The sequence below is a fragment of the Lygodium microphyllum genome, chromosome 15 (assembly GCF_053477565.2).
Source record: "Lygodium microphyllum isolate KBCC chromosome 15, Lygodium_microphyllum_v1.1.10, whole genome shotgun sequence".
Classification (NCBI taxonomy): domain Eukaryota; kingdom Viridiplantae; phylum Streptophyta; class Polypodiopsida; order Schizaeales; family Lygodiaceae; genus Lygodium; species Lygodium microphyllum.
In genome coordinates, this window is record NC_141149.1 from 35,608,636 (window position 1) to 35,625,360 (window position 16,725).

General features: G+C 36.0%; 1 pseudogene; it reads left to right on the forward strand.

Annotated features, from left to right (window-relative positions):
- Positions 1 to 15,931: 15,931 nt before the first annotated feature.
- Positions 15,932 to 16,291, forward strand: LOC148024425 (autophagy-related protein 8f pseudogene; annotated as a pseudogene).
- Positions 16,292 to 16,725: the final 434 nt, after the last annotated feature.

Consider the following 16,725-nt stretch of genomic DNA (forward strand, 5'->3'; position numbering starts at 1 on the left):
TTTATTGAGTATAGAGGCTGAGTATAGAGATATTGCTATGGTAGCATGTGAAGTGGTATGGCTGCAAAAGTTATTGGGTGATTTGGATATGCAAGGAGATGGTCTACTTATCATTCACTATGACAATATGAGGAGCATACAACTAGCTAGGAACCTAGTATTCCATGCTAGGAAAAAACACATTGAGGTGCATTACCACTTTGTGAGAGAGAAGAAACTTATATGAGAGATTGACTTGGTATATGTCATCACATAGGATCAAATAGCTAATATTTTTACAAAAGCATTGGGTACAGAGAAGTTGTGAATGTTTTGAAGCTTGCTTAGATTTGTAGAGATACAATTGAGCTTTAGGGGGAGTGTTGAGATGACAAGCTCAACACATGTGGACATTGGTGATAGACCGTCATCTGGCTTTATGGGTTCCTATATTTACACTTAGCACATTGATGCTCATTATGATCCTTGCATGGCCACTGAATTATTAATTATTATATTTAGTTTATTGCACCTACCTATAGTTTGCATAGTTATAGCACCAAGTCGATTACTGTAGTCACTTATGCACTGTTTGACTTAGTAAGTCACTTTCCTTGATGTTGTATCTTATCTATAATTCCTGTACATTGTATTGTGTGTGGAATAAGAAGAAGAAAATAGCAAGAAAAAATTTTGGCCTCCATATCTCTTCTTGTATTCTTGAGTGAGCTTCCTCTTATGTGTATATGTTAAGTGTTTGTTGGCATAACATCTCGAGTAAGTCCCCCCACCATGTGATTCTTGACAAGAGTATCATCACTAGGGGAGATTTGAGGTCTTGAAAATGCTCTCCAAGTGATCCTAGAGAGAGAAAATATTTTATGAAATAATTTTAAAAAAAAAAACTCTTATATTTTGGTAAGTAAATATATCAAAAATTGTTAACAAGTCATTGTCGCAATATTCTCATGGTCACATCAAATCTAGAAATCTGGGCGCCGTAAAGGTGACAAAGATTTTCATAATCAAGATCTTACTCATCCTCATTACAGTGAAAACTAATATTCAATTTAAATTTTGTTTGATGTTTGATTACTTCCCTCCATTCTCACTTTCTTCTTTCTTTTCCATCCTTACTAGTTTCTTCTTCATTTTCCTTCTTGCTTCTAATTCCCATACTTTTTCAATCCAATCGTCTAACTACATCCTTAGCTATTGATTAGTCATCCAATGATCTCTGTAGCTCTAGTAAAAGGCCTCTCTATCATCTCCATATTGAGTTGAATAGTGAGTATGAAGCAATAAGGAAGATTAAAAAACCCATTACCGTTACAGAGTCTACGAAACATATACTTAGGTTTGAAGGAAAGAAAGATCTTGATCTTTGGTTAGTACAAAGATCCTAGCAAAAACAACACTCTGCCTTTCTATAATAGCTTTTCATTGTTGAGGTTCATTGGTGATGGTTATAATGGGTTTCTAGGCTATACACTTAACTTAGTTGCAGAAAAGGATGTCCTCAAATTGGAGAACCATCTTTTATCAAAGCATAACAATGAGTTACTCCAGAAGCTAGAAGGCTATCAACAGAGGATTCATTTGTTGGAGAAACACATCAAATATTATCAACGAAAGTAAACTATTTTAGAACTTTGAAATTAAAAAAAGGCTGTTAGAAATATTGAGAGCCTCAGACGAGGAGGAGGTGGTTGTAGTGAAAGAATCCAAGCAGCAAGGTACATTTTTGTTCCACTTTAAAAATATAAAATATGACTTTGTTTATAATTAATTGTATTGATTTTGTTTAGTTCTCTTCTTCAACCGAATGCAAGTGAAAGATATTCTTTCAAAGCATCTCAGTTTTATGATCATCTTCTTTCTTCAGTAGTTTCAAAATATATTTTGGAGAAGAAGAAATTTAAAAAGGCAAAGAAACAATGCTTGGAGTCATTTATAAAGGATCACTCTTTGGATATTACTGAGTTAGTGCAAAAGACACTAGATAATATTGGTATCAATCGAGATGATTATATACAACTTTTTTAGCTTTTACAGTCAAATATGAAGCAAGGACAAGTACTAGTTGCATACTTCCAAGGCCATCTGTGATTAGAACTATTAGACAGAGAGTAAATAACAAGGTAATGGAGATTCTGGGTGAGCCTTTTCATATCAAGGCTAGCTTTAAGGGCAAGAAAATAGAAGTTGTATTCAATGAATTTAACAATATTTTCCTTGACTTGCCCACTCTACAATGCTTAATGATTAGATTCTATGACTTGTCACTAGAAGAGACACAAGGAGTGGCTAGATTTGTGGTTAAACTTGATGAAAGTGAGATTCTAAAATGTACAAAACTAGAGAGCGTCTCTATTACCTTGATGAATAGACAACTTTCATGAGATCATTACAATCACTCAATGTCATTCAGTGTTTAATCGGAACACAACATCTAGTGGCTAGGAGCTTTCGAAGTAGATACAAAGGATTTTGATATATTATATTGGATTTTTCATCGACCACCAATACCTGATGTTATTAATTGACAACAAATAGGGGAAGAGTTATTTGTTGAAGGATTGGGAACTATAAGATTGAATGGCATATAGCTAGTGACTTGAAGATACTTAAATGTATGTACAATGTATCAAAGGGAGCCAACTCCAGATCTTCTTGCCTATATTGCACGTTCCCAACCAAAGAGTTGAACTCAATCAATTGAAATAGAGCTCCCTCTAGGCACAACAAGGATCCATAATTTAAGCCAGTCCTAGTTATTCCTTTAGTGAATGCCCATATCTGTACACTTCATGCACTTTTTAGGATAATTGAAAAGCTTGTTCATCTTTATATAGGATTTTCATGGAAGCTGAAGCCATTATCAACTCGAAAAGATGCTATAACAAATATTGAAAAAGTCTTATCTGCAATTGGTTTGCATGGTGGTAATGTTGTTATTGAACCAAATCTTCAAAAGTCTAAGGATGGCAATTGTGTCCCCAAAAGGCCATCTATTGGTGGAGTGAAGGCTACAAGGTTCTTAGACTTTCATGGGAGACTTAGTAATATAAAGTCTAGGAATTGTAGCTCAACTATTAGATACAATCAATGGAAGTGCCTGCATAATGCAGTTAAGGATCATGCTGATAATGGACAAGCTTGGAATAGAAAATCCAATGTTTGGGAAACACTACACAAAGTATTCTTTTATTGTGATAAAATAGAGTGGAATGATGATGATCTCAAAGACTTCAAAAACCAATTAAACATTTTAAAAAAGGCAATGACAGAAGCTTGAGGTAATCAACACTTCACTCACTATATGATAAAAAGTTTGCTTATTTATGTCTCTTTACTCTCTAACTCATATAGGATTTTCTAATTGAATTTGTTTATTTGTTAACTATGTAACATATTTTATACAACAATGCTCCATATTTTATCAATAAATATGGATCTCTATCTATTTGGTCAACCCAAGGTATGGAAAAATCACATTATCAAGCAATAACAAAATACTTTAGACACACAAGACATGGAGGTGGAAGATACAAAGCAAACAGTTTATTAGAGGTCTTTCAATGGTTCTATAGATAAATTTGGCACACATTCAAGCTCAAAGACACAATCGCATCATGTAATACATCATCTTTGGTAAGGCCTATATCCACTATTACCAAAGAAGAAAAGAGGGATATTTAAACTCTTATGCAAAGCAAAGATATTTTGAGTGGTTAAAAACTAGACAAAGAGATGGAAAAATATTGGTTTCAAGAAACCCTTAACATCTTTTAGTCTGACTCTCTTGCAGAAGAGCCTTTAGTTTCAGGGAATTCACTAGGTCCTCTAAGGGAATTTTTTATTTCATCCCACTCGATGAGACCTCTACATTTCAGTAACTCTTGTTTCCTATAGCCTAGAAGGAGCTTCAAAATCTTGGCATCTCCTACATGGGAGAGCAAATAAGAGGCAAGAACTCCAAAGTATATTGCCCTAGATCCACTGTATCCAAGCATGAAGCCAAAAACTCTTACAACTTCTTCCTTCTCTACCAAAATTATCTTGTCTGAACCTCTATTGAAAGCTTGGGATCCAATCACTTGGAGATAGCTTTCAAAGCCATTATTGGTAAGCTTGGAGAGCTTGACAATCTGCTATGATAAATTGCAACTGTTTGATTATTTAAGCTTCCAATATAATGACGAGGGCCTTGCTTCAATGGCCTTGAGCCCTTGGCTCTTCCAAGAAATTTGTCTACATCTTCCATTTCTATCAGCACAATAAACCACAATAGTATAAGATATCATTAGATAAACATCCAAAAATATTTGTGTGTAATTCATAACATACTCTAATATAAATCACAATGGATATCTTAGAATTATCTTTCATACCTTAGGGTTTTTATCTTCTTCAAGAGGACTGTCATCATATAGATTTATTGAACTTTTTGGTTTCTCCTCTAATGGAGACTTCATTTTCTCTTCATACCCCATGTTATCAATACCAAGTCTCTGTTGAATTTGTAAGTACTCTTCCTCTGAAGGTATCCCCCCTTTTCATATTCCACAATCTGATTAATACAAGAATGCAAGGCTACAAAACTGTCTTGAAAATTCTCTCCCTCAACATCAAGAGTTGCTAGCAATTCCTCTTCATAACCTATAAAATTCTTATCATTTTGACCCCATGCAACAAGGATTGCCAAGCAGTAATCATCTCTAAGATAAAAAAGGTGTTGAATATCATTTAGCAATACATATCTCTAGTATTTGTTGATGAGATAATTGGAAAATGTTGGGACACATTCAAGAGGACCTATTTCAATCTCTGCACTCAACTCTATCTCCTTTTCTTCCACTTTTGTAATGTTCTCACTTTTAAACAAAACAACATCAAATCCTAGCACTAACTGGTTCTCAATATCCTCCTTAAACATTTCACCCTTCTCTTCAACTTCTTTGTCTTTGCATGCAATATCCTCCATCTTCTTCTCTTGTATCGTATCTAAAGAACAACTATCCATATATTGAAGATATACAAGAAATCTAACATCCTTCTGTACAAGAAGACATTGTTGTTGATTCTGATGAAAAGGGAAATCCTCTTTCCGCTTCTTGAATTCTTCATCAATAAGGCTAAACCTTATTTGCGAAGTTGTTCTAGCAGTATTAGAAGCTACCAATACATCACTATAATGGAAAATTTCCTCAATCTCTAGGCCTTCCACATGTCTATCATAAAACACCTTAAAATCCTTCAATTTATCTTCAAGATCCTTTAAAAGCTCTGGCAAATCAAAGGGAACATTGAGCATATCTCTGATGTAAATAATTCTAGATGAATTTTCGATTGCATGAAGAAAATCAAACAGTTTTTCATTACATGTGACCTCTAGATCCTCCTCCTCCATTCCCTCTAATGAAAACTTCATTTTAATAATCTTAATTACTGACCAAAAAAAATCCAGAAAACAAAAATAAGGGTCATAATATACAAATCCACATTTACTCATATACAGTAGACTAAAGAAAGATTACTAAGAAAATTTAGGAAATACAAATGAAAGAAATGAATTAAAACTTTATGTAGCAGAGAAAGCATGAAATTCCAAGTCTTATCAATCAAACTTTGTTTAACATTTTCAACTCATGAAATGCGAAAACAATGATTCAGACCGTCTCACAGTTCACAAAATCGTGTTTCACACGTCACTTATAAAAAAAACTCGACGAATTCGTGTTTTATACATCCAAAAATTTTTAACAAAACAATTCCTCAAGAACATCAAAACCCCATCGTTTTACATGTTTACCAGAACAATATTGCTAGAAAAACAAAGTAAAACCATTATAGAATTTTTAAGTCCCTGACGTATCTTTCTCCTTTTAAACCAACTAACATATTCAATGCCTCGAGATTTAAGATTGTAGAGAAAAATATTAAGAAAAGTATGATACTTGATATTTGCACGCCTTGCTCTTGAGAATAAATGGTTTCTTGTAAGCATATGCTTCGTTCGGCTTGTGATGCAATGTTTCTTGCTTTTTCCTTGCTGATATTAAAAAGAGATTTGATATTTTTTAAGACTTTTTGTAAGTAAGTAATTTGATTTTATGTAAGAGATTTGATATTTTTTAATATTTTATGTAAGATAAAATGAAAATTAAGTAATTTGATATTTTTAAGTTTTTATGAGATTATGTTTTGCTAGATTATTGAAATATTTTTGTTTGCAGTTCTCATTGGAGCCTAATTGGAATAGACTGTGTGGAGAGGCAATGTTTCCTTATCAATTCTATAAAAGGAAGCCATGGAAATGCTAAGTTGTAAGTTATATAATCTAGGGTCTCCTTGATATTTTGATCTTTTTATTGCAGGTAATCTAAATATTTTGATATTTCTTTTGTAATAACTCTAAATCTTATTGCCTTTTTGGTACAGAGTTTACAAAAGATTGATTGAAGTGTTAAAGAAAAGGCCTCGCATGCCTTCTGACTTACTTGCAACAATGTAGCATATACAAGTTGCGGTAAGTTCTTGATTAACATGGTTGGGAACATACTAAGAAAATTTATTCTAAAAACAACCACAAATAAGTTACTCTTGTTGATTGCAGTTTAAAAAAAAGGGCTTTGCCTCAGATTGTAAGCCCTTGTGTATAAGTCATGGAGATGGCTGACAAAAATTTGTACATGTATTTTATATTCATAGTAAAGAGATATTTTCTTTAATATTCTTACATTGTATTTTTTTCTCTCTCCTCCTTGATGTCATTAAAAAAAATGTTACAAATGTTTATTAATCAGGAAGTGAAATTAGATATACACCTAAATGAACATAATATGAAATAAAAACTTACTCGTTTGTTATTAAGTTTGAACACAAATGAGTATGGTAGTTTAATATATTCATTCTGTAAATCCATCCTCACTTAATGTAGCGTACATGATGATCTAACTTTTAGGATTGTAATAATGTTCTCATTGTACCAAACATCAAGATCCACTAGAGGATCATTGCTAAAATTATCAAGATTTTGGTCTAAAGCAACTAGACTACCGCCAACATAATGCCATCTACTATAATAAAAGCTAAGGATGAAATTTTGAGTAGCAATCATATATTTACAAGCTATAGAGTCTTGATCTATCTTACATATAATTTTCCCTTCTGTCCTAGTATCCCATCCCACATCAACAAATTGTATAACATGATCATATGTTAGTCTCTTCATTGGAAGCATAGCCTTTGATTTTCTTATCTCACCATTTGAAAAGAAGTCAAAAAATGTATTAATAGGCATGAACAAGTAACTTTGCTTAGCCTACTTGAGATACTAGGTTTTAATGCTCTTTACATCTATAGCCCTCTCACTAGTGCATTGACTACATTGCATGGGGACAATATAAAAACGGTCATAGAAGAATATTCCATTCTCTGCAAGCTCTATCTTCTTTCTACCTTTCTACATCTCTTCTCCAATCAAGCCATGCATCACATCAATCACATCAACAATAGACTCGACCGGTTTTCAGTCCTCAAGATTAGAGGAATAGACATCTACAAGACAAATAAACAAAGGTTATAATGGAAAACCTTAAACGAAGTTCAAGAAAAAAAATACTTTAAGAATTAAATCCTTACAATTTGGTTTATGCATTGGAAGATTTGAACTTCCAGGTTCCAAATATATCTCTCTATGCATAAACACATGTTGCACCAAAACCTCTTTTATGCTATTCTTATTTACTCCAAGCTTGAAATCTTGGATTCTACCCTTCCAAGCAGAGATGAATGAGCTCTCATATCTTCACCTTTTCCCACGTTTTTCCTGTTGCATGGTGATCCAATTGCCTTTGCTAATGATTGTAGGAATCCATCTTCCATCTCTTTGGAATAAGTTAAATATGGATATGGATGTGATTTGGGAGCTTGAATGCCTTGTTGAAGGTCAAATTTCTGTATCCATAGCACACAAAGAGAGAGAGAGAGAGAGAGAGAGGGGACTAGGCTACCACGAGAGGGACAAAAGAAAGGAGGGAAAAAAATATGTGTCAAGCTGTTTACTAATTTGAATTCATAGTAAACATGTCATTATCATTAATTCAGACATATCATTAAATAAAAGAGGCCGAGACTGTATATCATTAATGCAAAAAAGTCATAATCACGAATATAAGAGGCTAAAAATAGATATTGATAATACAAATTTGTAATATTATTATATATGTATCTTTTTGTAAAATAAGTTTTTACATTTTTTAAAATAGAAGTTCCATTATGGAGGCTTTGCTCTTATTGCTCTAGAGCACTCTCTTTCTATCTCCTAAAAGGCATTTTTGAGACCTCAAAACTCCCCTAATGCCTTTGCATTCCACCTACATAAATAGAAATTCTCTCTAACTTTCTATCTCTTGCACACATTCTTTACATGATTAAAAGTAGAAAATGGTGCAAGATATAAGGCATTATATCTATCTAATATTACCTTATATGAGATTTAATGGTTGTCTCATCTTCAACGATAATGAATGGTATCATTGACGTTATTCCATACTTACCTTTTCCATCCCTATAAGTATTACCCACTACCTCAAATATGGACTCACCCTCTCTAGGCATGAAGTGAATGGCATTCTTTCCTTGCCTTCTTGTAGTGCACATGGATGGCCCTCCCAGGTTAGTTCTCAAAAATTCATGCAAGTGTGGCCCACCCCAAATCTTGGCAAGCTCAAACATGGCATTTGTGGACTCATTGAACCTTTGTGCTTGCTTTGTTTGTACTATATTCTTTGCTACATCTTGAAAAAATTTCAACAAAGCTAGTTTACGTCTAAATATATCTTGTTGATGAGCTTCAACTATATTATTACAAAAGCATTGCATATCCTTCCTATTGAATCATTCAAAGTTTTCTTCTTTCAAAGACCTAATCCTCATGCAGAGCACAACAATTCTTGCTTCTAACCACCATAGCTTTCTCTTGGCTTCTCTCAAGTCTTTGTTAGACTTAATTGTCACATTTTGTAGCTCTTCAACACCAATCTAATCGCCTTCATTCTCCTGTGTTTTTAGCCCCTCTCTTCTTAATAATAGTACTCTCTCTATACACATGCATGTGAAAATCATCACAAGTGGGATTTCGTTTACAATGCTTACAAGTGAAGCATCCACCCACCTTGATTTCAATTGCGTGGAAGTTACTATATGTATATTCTCTACATCACATGCGTTCAAGGCCTATTTATAAATATCATTCTCTATGAATTTTTCTTGAATAAAATATAATCATTTTCTATTCAATCTGTAAATAAACTCTTTATATTACACCCTTTTATATGTAAAAAATATATAAAAATGGTATTTTGAAAATACCTTATTTTGAACCCACGTGATGTACACACATATTCATGAGTGACTTACCCAAGATTTCAACAGATCCATCATATAAGATAGCTTTTGTGTGTGGTTCTGGATACCATTTCTTCCCTATTTTAAGATCATGTAAAATAGATTTTATGTCAATCTCACATGCCTTGTAAGCCATAGTTCTTTGCCATAATCCTAAACAAAGAAAATTCAAATCATATGAAGAACTCATATAGGAATCACCTACACAAGTAGAAGGTCCTTCCAAATCTAATGGCATGGCACTTTCTTTGCTGGATGAAGAAAAGTGCTCAACGATTTTTGTCGTGGATTTGCATTAAAAAACATCTTTGGTCGCCCTCGAGTATTTTTCAAGACTACTTGATTCATTGATGTTTTTTTTAACACAGCCATAATGTGAGACTTTGAATTAATATGCTTTGTAAAAGTTGTGTGCAAGTTTGATCATGGAGGACACAAATGCAACCATTTTTTATCATACTTCCACACAACTCTCACTCTCCTTCTATCATTGTAGTCATCCAAGGTTGCCTCAATAAGCTCAAATTCAAATCCTACACGATTTCACATCAAAACTCTCACAAACTAATCTTCAAAATTATTACAAACTAGTTATAGGATACATATACTAAAGCGATTTTAAAGCAAACCCGAATCTAGCTGAAATTCAACTCTTTCACAAACTGATAATTTTTATGTATAATAAGAGCATCCTACTTAAGGTTTCAATGGATAGAAAGAAGTCATTTACCTTGATGAGCACTATTGAAATAGCCATCTCCTCTGCTGTAGCTAAAATTGTAGCCATATTAACTTCATTGCTTTCTTCTACATCTTTTGAGGTGGATATCACTCCCACCTTCAATCCTTGATTTGTTAGATATCGTTTTTGATATGCTTGAGCATCTAACACATGGGTTCTCATGAAATTAGAAAGACATGAGTAAGAAGATTGTTTGCCAATGGCTCTTGATACATAAGGAGCTTCACTTTTATGCACCATAGTCAAGCCAAGGATGCACCATCAAAATATTCCGTAATATGCTCAAAGCTATCATCTCTTAGTGGGTTTCACTCCCTCAACTTGTTGTGAATCTTCTCACATTGATCTAACCAGATTAAAACCATAGACCTTGAAATCAATGTACTCAAGTATATTTCTAGCATGCTTTGGATTGTCACATAGCTTGTGAAATTTAGGATAGCATTCATTACTTTCTTTGAAGTCTGTAATTTCTATAATATCCTTCAAGCCTTCACATATTCATTTTCTAGGACAACTTATCCTTGACCTTATCTGCCATGCTTGAATCCCTCTTTATATCAATAAGCTCGACATTTTCTACATGCAATATTTTTCTCACTATAAGGGAATGGGGATATAGTGACGGTTTTTTCTGATGTAAATTAGCGGTGTCTCTATTTGTGTCACAAATACGACGCAAATAGCGATACCACTCTGAGAAAAAAAAGTGACAAAAACTCGAGCACGACATTTTGTTGCAAAGAGTTTGAGAGAGAGTGAAAGAGATCGTGGCTTTGGGAGGGAGAGGAAGAGAGAGAGAGGAAGAGAGAATGAGAGAATGAGAGCTTGTCACTATTGCTACCCCTGCCGCCATTTGCGAAGAAGAGGGAGAAGTGCATGAAGGAGAAAGATGGAACGTTGCATAGAGGAGACGACCTCAGGCCTTTGCGGTAAGTACATTGCCTCCTCTTGGTTTGTTCTTGTTCTTTCTTCCTTTCTTTTGTTTGTTTTTCTTGAGAATGAGGTGCATTGAGGGATAAAGAGAGGGAATGAGAGAGGGAGAAGAAGAAAGGAACAGGGAGAGAGAGAGAGAGAGAGAGAGAACAACAAGGGGGGCAAAGAGAAACAAAGAGCGGGGCAAGAAAGAAAGAGAAAGAGAGAGAAAGAGAAGGGGGAGAGAATATGAAACAAGAAGTGCAGAGAGAGGTGGACAAAAGGGTGAAGTAAAGAGAAGAAGGATAGTGGGAAAAAAAAAGAGAGAGAAAGGGAGAGAGAGAGGAGAATGAGTGAGAAAACAACAAGGGGGCAGAGAGAAACAAAGAGAGGGGGAAGAAAGAAAGAGAAAGAGAGAAAGAAAGAGAAGGGGGAGAGAACATGAAACGAAGAGAGGCTACAAAGAAAAAGAAATAGAGAGAGGAGAGAACATGAAACAGAGAGTGAAGGGAGCGGTGGATAAAGGGTGAAGTAAAGAGAAGAATGATAGTGGGAAAAAAAAAGCTAGAAAGAGAATAGTAGAAAAAGAGACAAAAAGAGGGATAAAAAGAGAGAGAGAAAAAACAATAAATAGAGAGAGAGAGAAAGAGAGAAAAATAGAAACAAGGAGAGAATTAGAGGGAACAAAATTATAGAAAGAGAATGGTAGAGGGGGAAAAGAGGCATGAAGAGGGGTGGGGGAGAGAGTCTTTCAATGCCTTGTTTAATGAGTTTTTTATTTTTGATATTTGATTTTGATTTTAACGAGATATGTCGAGTGCGAATGGAAAGCTAAAGAGAGAAGAAGTGAGAGTGGGGAGGGAAGATGGGGGGATAAAGAACATTTATAAAAATAGAGGGGGAGAGAGAATCAATGAAGGATGAAGGGAGACAAATAAAAAAAGAAAAAGAGAATGAGATAAAAAACCAGTTGTTTGTCGTAACATACAAAAAATGAAAAACGATGATGGTCATGATGTAAAGATCACGAGGCATATCTTAATCAATGTATCCTATGTCCTTGCTCTCAATGCAAGCTAGCAATCACATGAAAGCATTGCTTGTCTATAGAACATGTACGATGCTTTGGCGAGTTCCAATCACAGATCATTGATTAGGCAATCTTAGACTTTGGGAAAATTGTAAGAAAAGTGTATATCAATCATGCCTTACATTCGCAAACTAATTGAATATCAGATACAAAAAATTAGATGTGGTCATAAAATTTATACAGGGACATGACGTCTCATCCTAAGGAGGAATGGACCTATTGCAACCAATTAGAAGAGTTTTTGGGCGTGCGAAGGATGGAGTTCTTGAGCCAATCCACCACTTAGAAGGCATGACTCAGTCTATAACGTCAATATCATAGGAGACAGGCAGCCTTTCAAACCTTTCTCCAATCTTGGAGTCTGAGATGGAGGCAATGATCAATGCATTGATGCCCATGGATGCCAAGGCATCTGATTCACTAAGAGAGAAAGCATCCATACCATTATATGATGGGTGTCGAGTATCTTGCCTGAAGATGCTGCTTGCACTCCTAAGTGTGCATAAAAAATACAAGTGGAGTGATGCGAGTGTGACCAAGTTGTTTAGGTATACTCTACGTATACTCCATTGATTTTTTTCGACACCATTATAAAAAACACTTGTGTTTTTTCAAGGTGTTTTATTATTATTTTTCAAGTTGCTAAAGTATCATATATTACCACTTAGAAATACCATGCTTGAGTCTCGTGATGATGCACGATATGTTTTACGAAAGCTTGACATGGACTATAAAAACATTCATGCATGTGTCAATGTTTGCGTGTTGTTTCGAGGAAACTATGGGTCTATGGAGACATATCCAAAGTGTGATACTCACATGTATCAATAGGACTTGCAAGGGCAAACCGTCCCTCAGAAACTTCTTAGACACTTTTCACTTATTCAGCATATATGTCACATGTTTCATACATCAATCATGGTGAGCTTGAAAACGTGGCATGCGCAGAATAAATCTATAGGTGGAGTCTAATGAATATCATCGGATTCATGCGCATGGAGCCACATTGACTCTTCCTTTTGAGGCTTTGCACAAGAGCCATGGAATCTTTGACTTGGTCTTTCTATGGATGGCGTGAATCCCCGCTTAACTTCTTATAGTGTGTGGTATGTAGTCCTTGTTAACTACAATATCCTATCATGGATTTCTATAAAGAAAGGACACCTGACTCTTAGCTTGCTCGTTCATGGGTACTATAAAGACAAGAATATGGATGTCTATCTCTATCCATTAGTTGATGAGCTTAAGATTTTGTGGGGGGACACTACAAGATACAGGCCTCATACTGACGTTCCAAATGACAAAAATGTTCACAAAAAAAATTGTCCCTATCATTGCTAAACATGTCGGTATTAGCGATGCCATAGAACTGTCCCTATCCGTGTCGCTATTGGCATTGACACAAATAGCAAAGTTTTGCGATGCAAAGTGCGATACTTATAGCAATGCCTACAATAAATTTGCGATGCTAAGAGCGACGATTACAGAGAAAAAAAAATTTGTGGTAACCTAGGCAACTTAGATCAATGGTCATTAAAATGAAGGCAAAGTGTACTTGAATCCACAACTAGACTGATACATAAAATAGATAAAAGATCGCTTAATGAAAGCCCTCATGAAATCATAGAAAGATACAAAGGATGATAATAACATAGTGTATAGAAAATACCTATATAAATCATAAGACCAAAAAAGAAGAGGATATGTGCTCCACAAATCCAGGCACGAGCTATAGATCCTCACCATCCGAAAGCTCGTCCCGCCGCAAAGGAGCATCGAATGGACTCTGCAAAAAAAGAAATAACTACACATCAATCCACCATGCAATATTTCATTTTAATTAAAATTAGTAACTACGGTGTCGTATTGCTGCGCATTCGAGGTGTGAAAACCACCCAAAAGTTGTGCGTGAGATTTGTTACTTTGTACATACTTAGACGTAGACGTTGTGCTTTGCTTTGCTTGAACATTTTGCTTTCAGTTGGTTCATGTTCAATTTTACAGAAGAGACAAGCGCTGTTTGGGATTGAATCTGATATTTGGTATAAACAAATTAGAAGGAGAATGGGTTCTAGATCTGCAATGAGTATGGTTTTTCCGAGCTTTCCAAGTTGTTTGCTTATGCTGAAGATACAAACGGTATCGACAAGGGAGTTTAAGAAGACCGGTGAATTTTCAGATGAACATGAGGCTCATGTGCAACTTGCCCTTGAGCATGGAATCCCTACCATTTCTGCAGTGATGGGGACTCAAAGGATTGGGAATTGATTGGAAGAAAATCAAGAATATGATGGACAAAGGGGGCGTGAAAAAGCAAAAGAAAAACAAGAACTATTTTGAAAGAGCCTTTGTGGGGGGAAAAAGAATACTATTTTTGAATAGAGAATCAGAAAGGGGGGAAATATGGTATTCTGCGGCGGAATGAAGAAGAAAATAGACGTATGAGGAAGAAATAGGGGGGGGAGAGCTTTTTCAATGGGAAGGAAGGAAAATAGAGAGGATACGCTGCGCTGGATGAAGAGGAAGATGGTGGGTACTCTGGACTCAAGGGAGGGGTCATGGTTGTGTCTCACGGATATGAACAGGCACTCCAGCATCAAGTTATGAGGGGAAGGCTCCCGACACGCGTGGATTTTACTGTGGCTCAGAGGATGGGAAGTAAAAAAAACGGAGATTAAGGAAGCTACTTCATTGCTGTGACGGCAGGAAAAGCAGCCGCTTTACTGGTTGAAAAGGGAAATTCGTTTGCTCTGCGACTTTGATGAACAGTACGCTTTGACTACTGTGGGAGAGGGGATTAGATGAAGCAAACGCTGCTATGGATTGGATGAAGCGACCGAATGCTTCTATGGGAGAGGAGCTGGGAGGTTGAGATGAAGAGATGCATACGTAACACTGTAAACGAAGGCACAAGAATGTGATAACGAAACTGAAAATACGAAGAAAGGCTAAAGGAAGAGTCACGAGGAGAATGACGATTATCAAGAAGGAAACGATGAAGGAGAAAAACAAAGGAAACCACAGCAGGTCTTGGTCAACGTGCTGGAGATCAACGATGAAGAGGAAGAAAGGGGCAACAACCTCGATGAAAGATGTAGGAGACGTTGAAATTGGAGCACTGTGACGACGTCGAAGATCGAAGGGACAAAGGAATGAAAGAAGTTGGAGAAGCGGGGCGCAGAACAGGAAAAAGGAGCTGAAGGCGAAGAGCAGGGATCGAAGGGGAGGAACGAAACGTCGTGATAAACAACCATGATGAGACAAGTTCCTTAGTTTAGAATTACAACTTCTGTGATTGAAGCTTCACCTTCTCTGACAGCGCACCTGGAAGAGGATGAAGTGATACTCAGGTCATGGATCATAAAGCTGAATTTGTGTTTCGACGGAGGAAGCCGCGATAAGACTCATCAACAAAGAACGGGCTCAGAAGCTGAGAAGAGGAAAAATGGAGATTAAGCGGAAGGAACTTCCGTCCTGTTCGGCTTCTTTCAGAAGCGTTAAACAGGTGATCGAGGTTTCCGTCTAGGTTCCTGTGATCGTAGGATTCACACCTTCTCTTTTTGCCATTGTGTCGTCATCAGCAACCTCAAACCACCGAACAACTGGCAGACTCAGTCTGAACATCTCCACAAGAATGTGTGCAATGCGGATTCCTGAGGGACTGCCTATAGGATGTGTAATACCCCCCAATTCATTGGAATCATACTTGCTCAGTACTCTCAACAGGTTATCAGAGCAAGAAAATTGTGTCGTCCTCAGATGTTATCTGTGCAAAGAAGTGGCTGAGTGAAATGGCCTAGAGCTCTTTTAAAGAGGAACATGATCTAGAGAAGAGGAAAGCTGAAGCCTCTAGGATTCGTGAGAAGTATTCCGACAGGATTCCTGTAATAGTTGAAAAAGCTGAAAGAAGTGACATTCCAGACATAGATAAGAAGAAGTACCTTGTTCCAGTTGATCTTACTGTTGGTCAATTTGTCTATGTTATTCGGAAGAGGATCAAATTAAATGCAGAGAAAGCAATCTTCATCTTTGTAGACAACGTTCTTCCGTCTGCTGCTGCAATTATGTTGACTATCTATGAGGAGCATAAAGATGAGGATGGCTTTCTTTATGTTACAAACAGTGGAGATAACACCATTGGTTTATGCTAAAACCATACATATGAAGAGTGTACAATGATGAGGGTGTTCGCAGGACATTGGAGTCATAACATAACAGCATATTCTTGAATTCTTATCATCACCCTTAAGTCCAAAACTTATCAAGGGAAAATTGTAAAGGCTAGAACAACGATGAAAGAAAAAGAGTTAATGGATTTTCTATTTTCTTTCTTGGATTCGGGGAGGATGAACTGAATGAACCGATTTCTTTATCTTGAACCCTTATTTTGTTATTAACAAAAATTAAACAGAGACTTGGCATCATTTTCCAATCTTGCTTACTTGTTTGATAGATCTTCTATTCTGAAATTTATGAAGGACTTTTGAAGTTGTGACATTGCTTTCGAAACCCTTCGACAACGGACAAGAAATATGAGTGACTTACTAGGCCGTCGCATGCATACAATCTATCAATCAATGTAGTG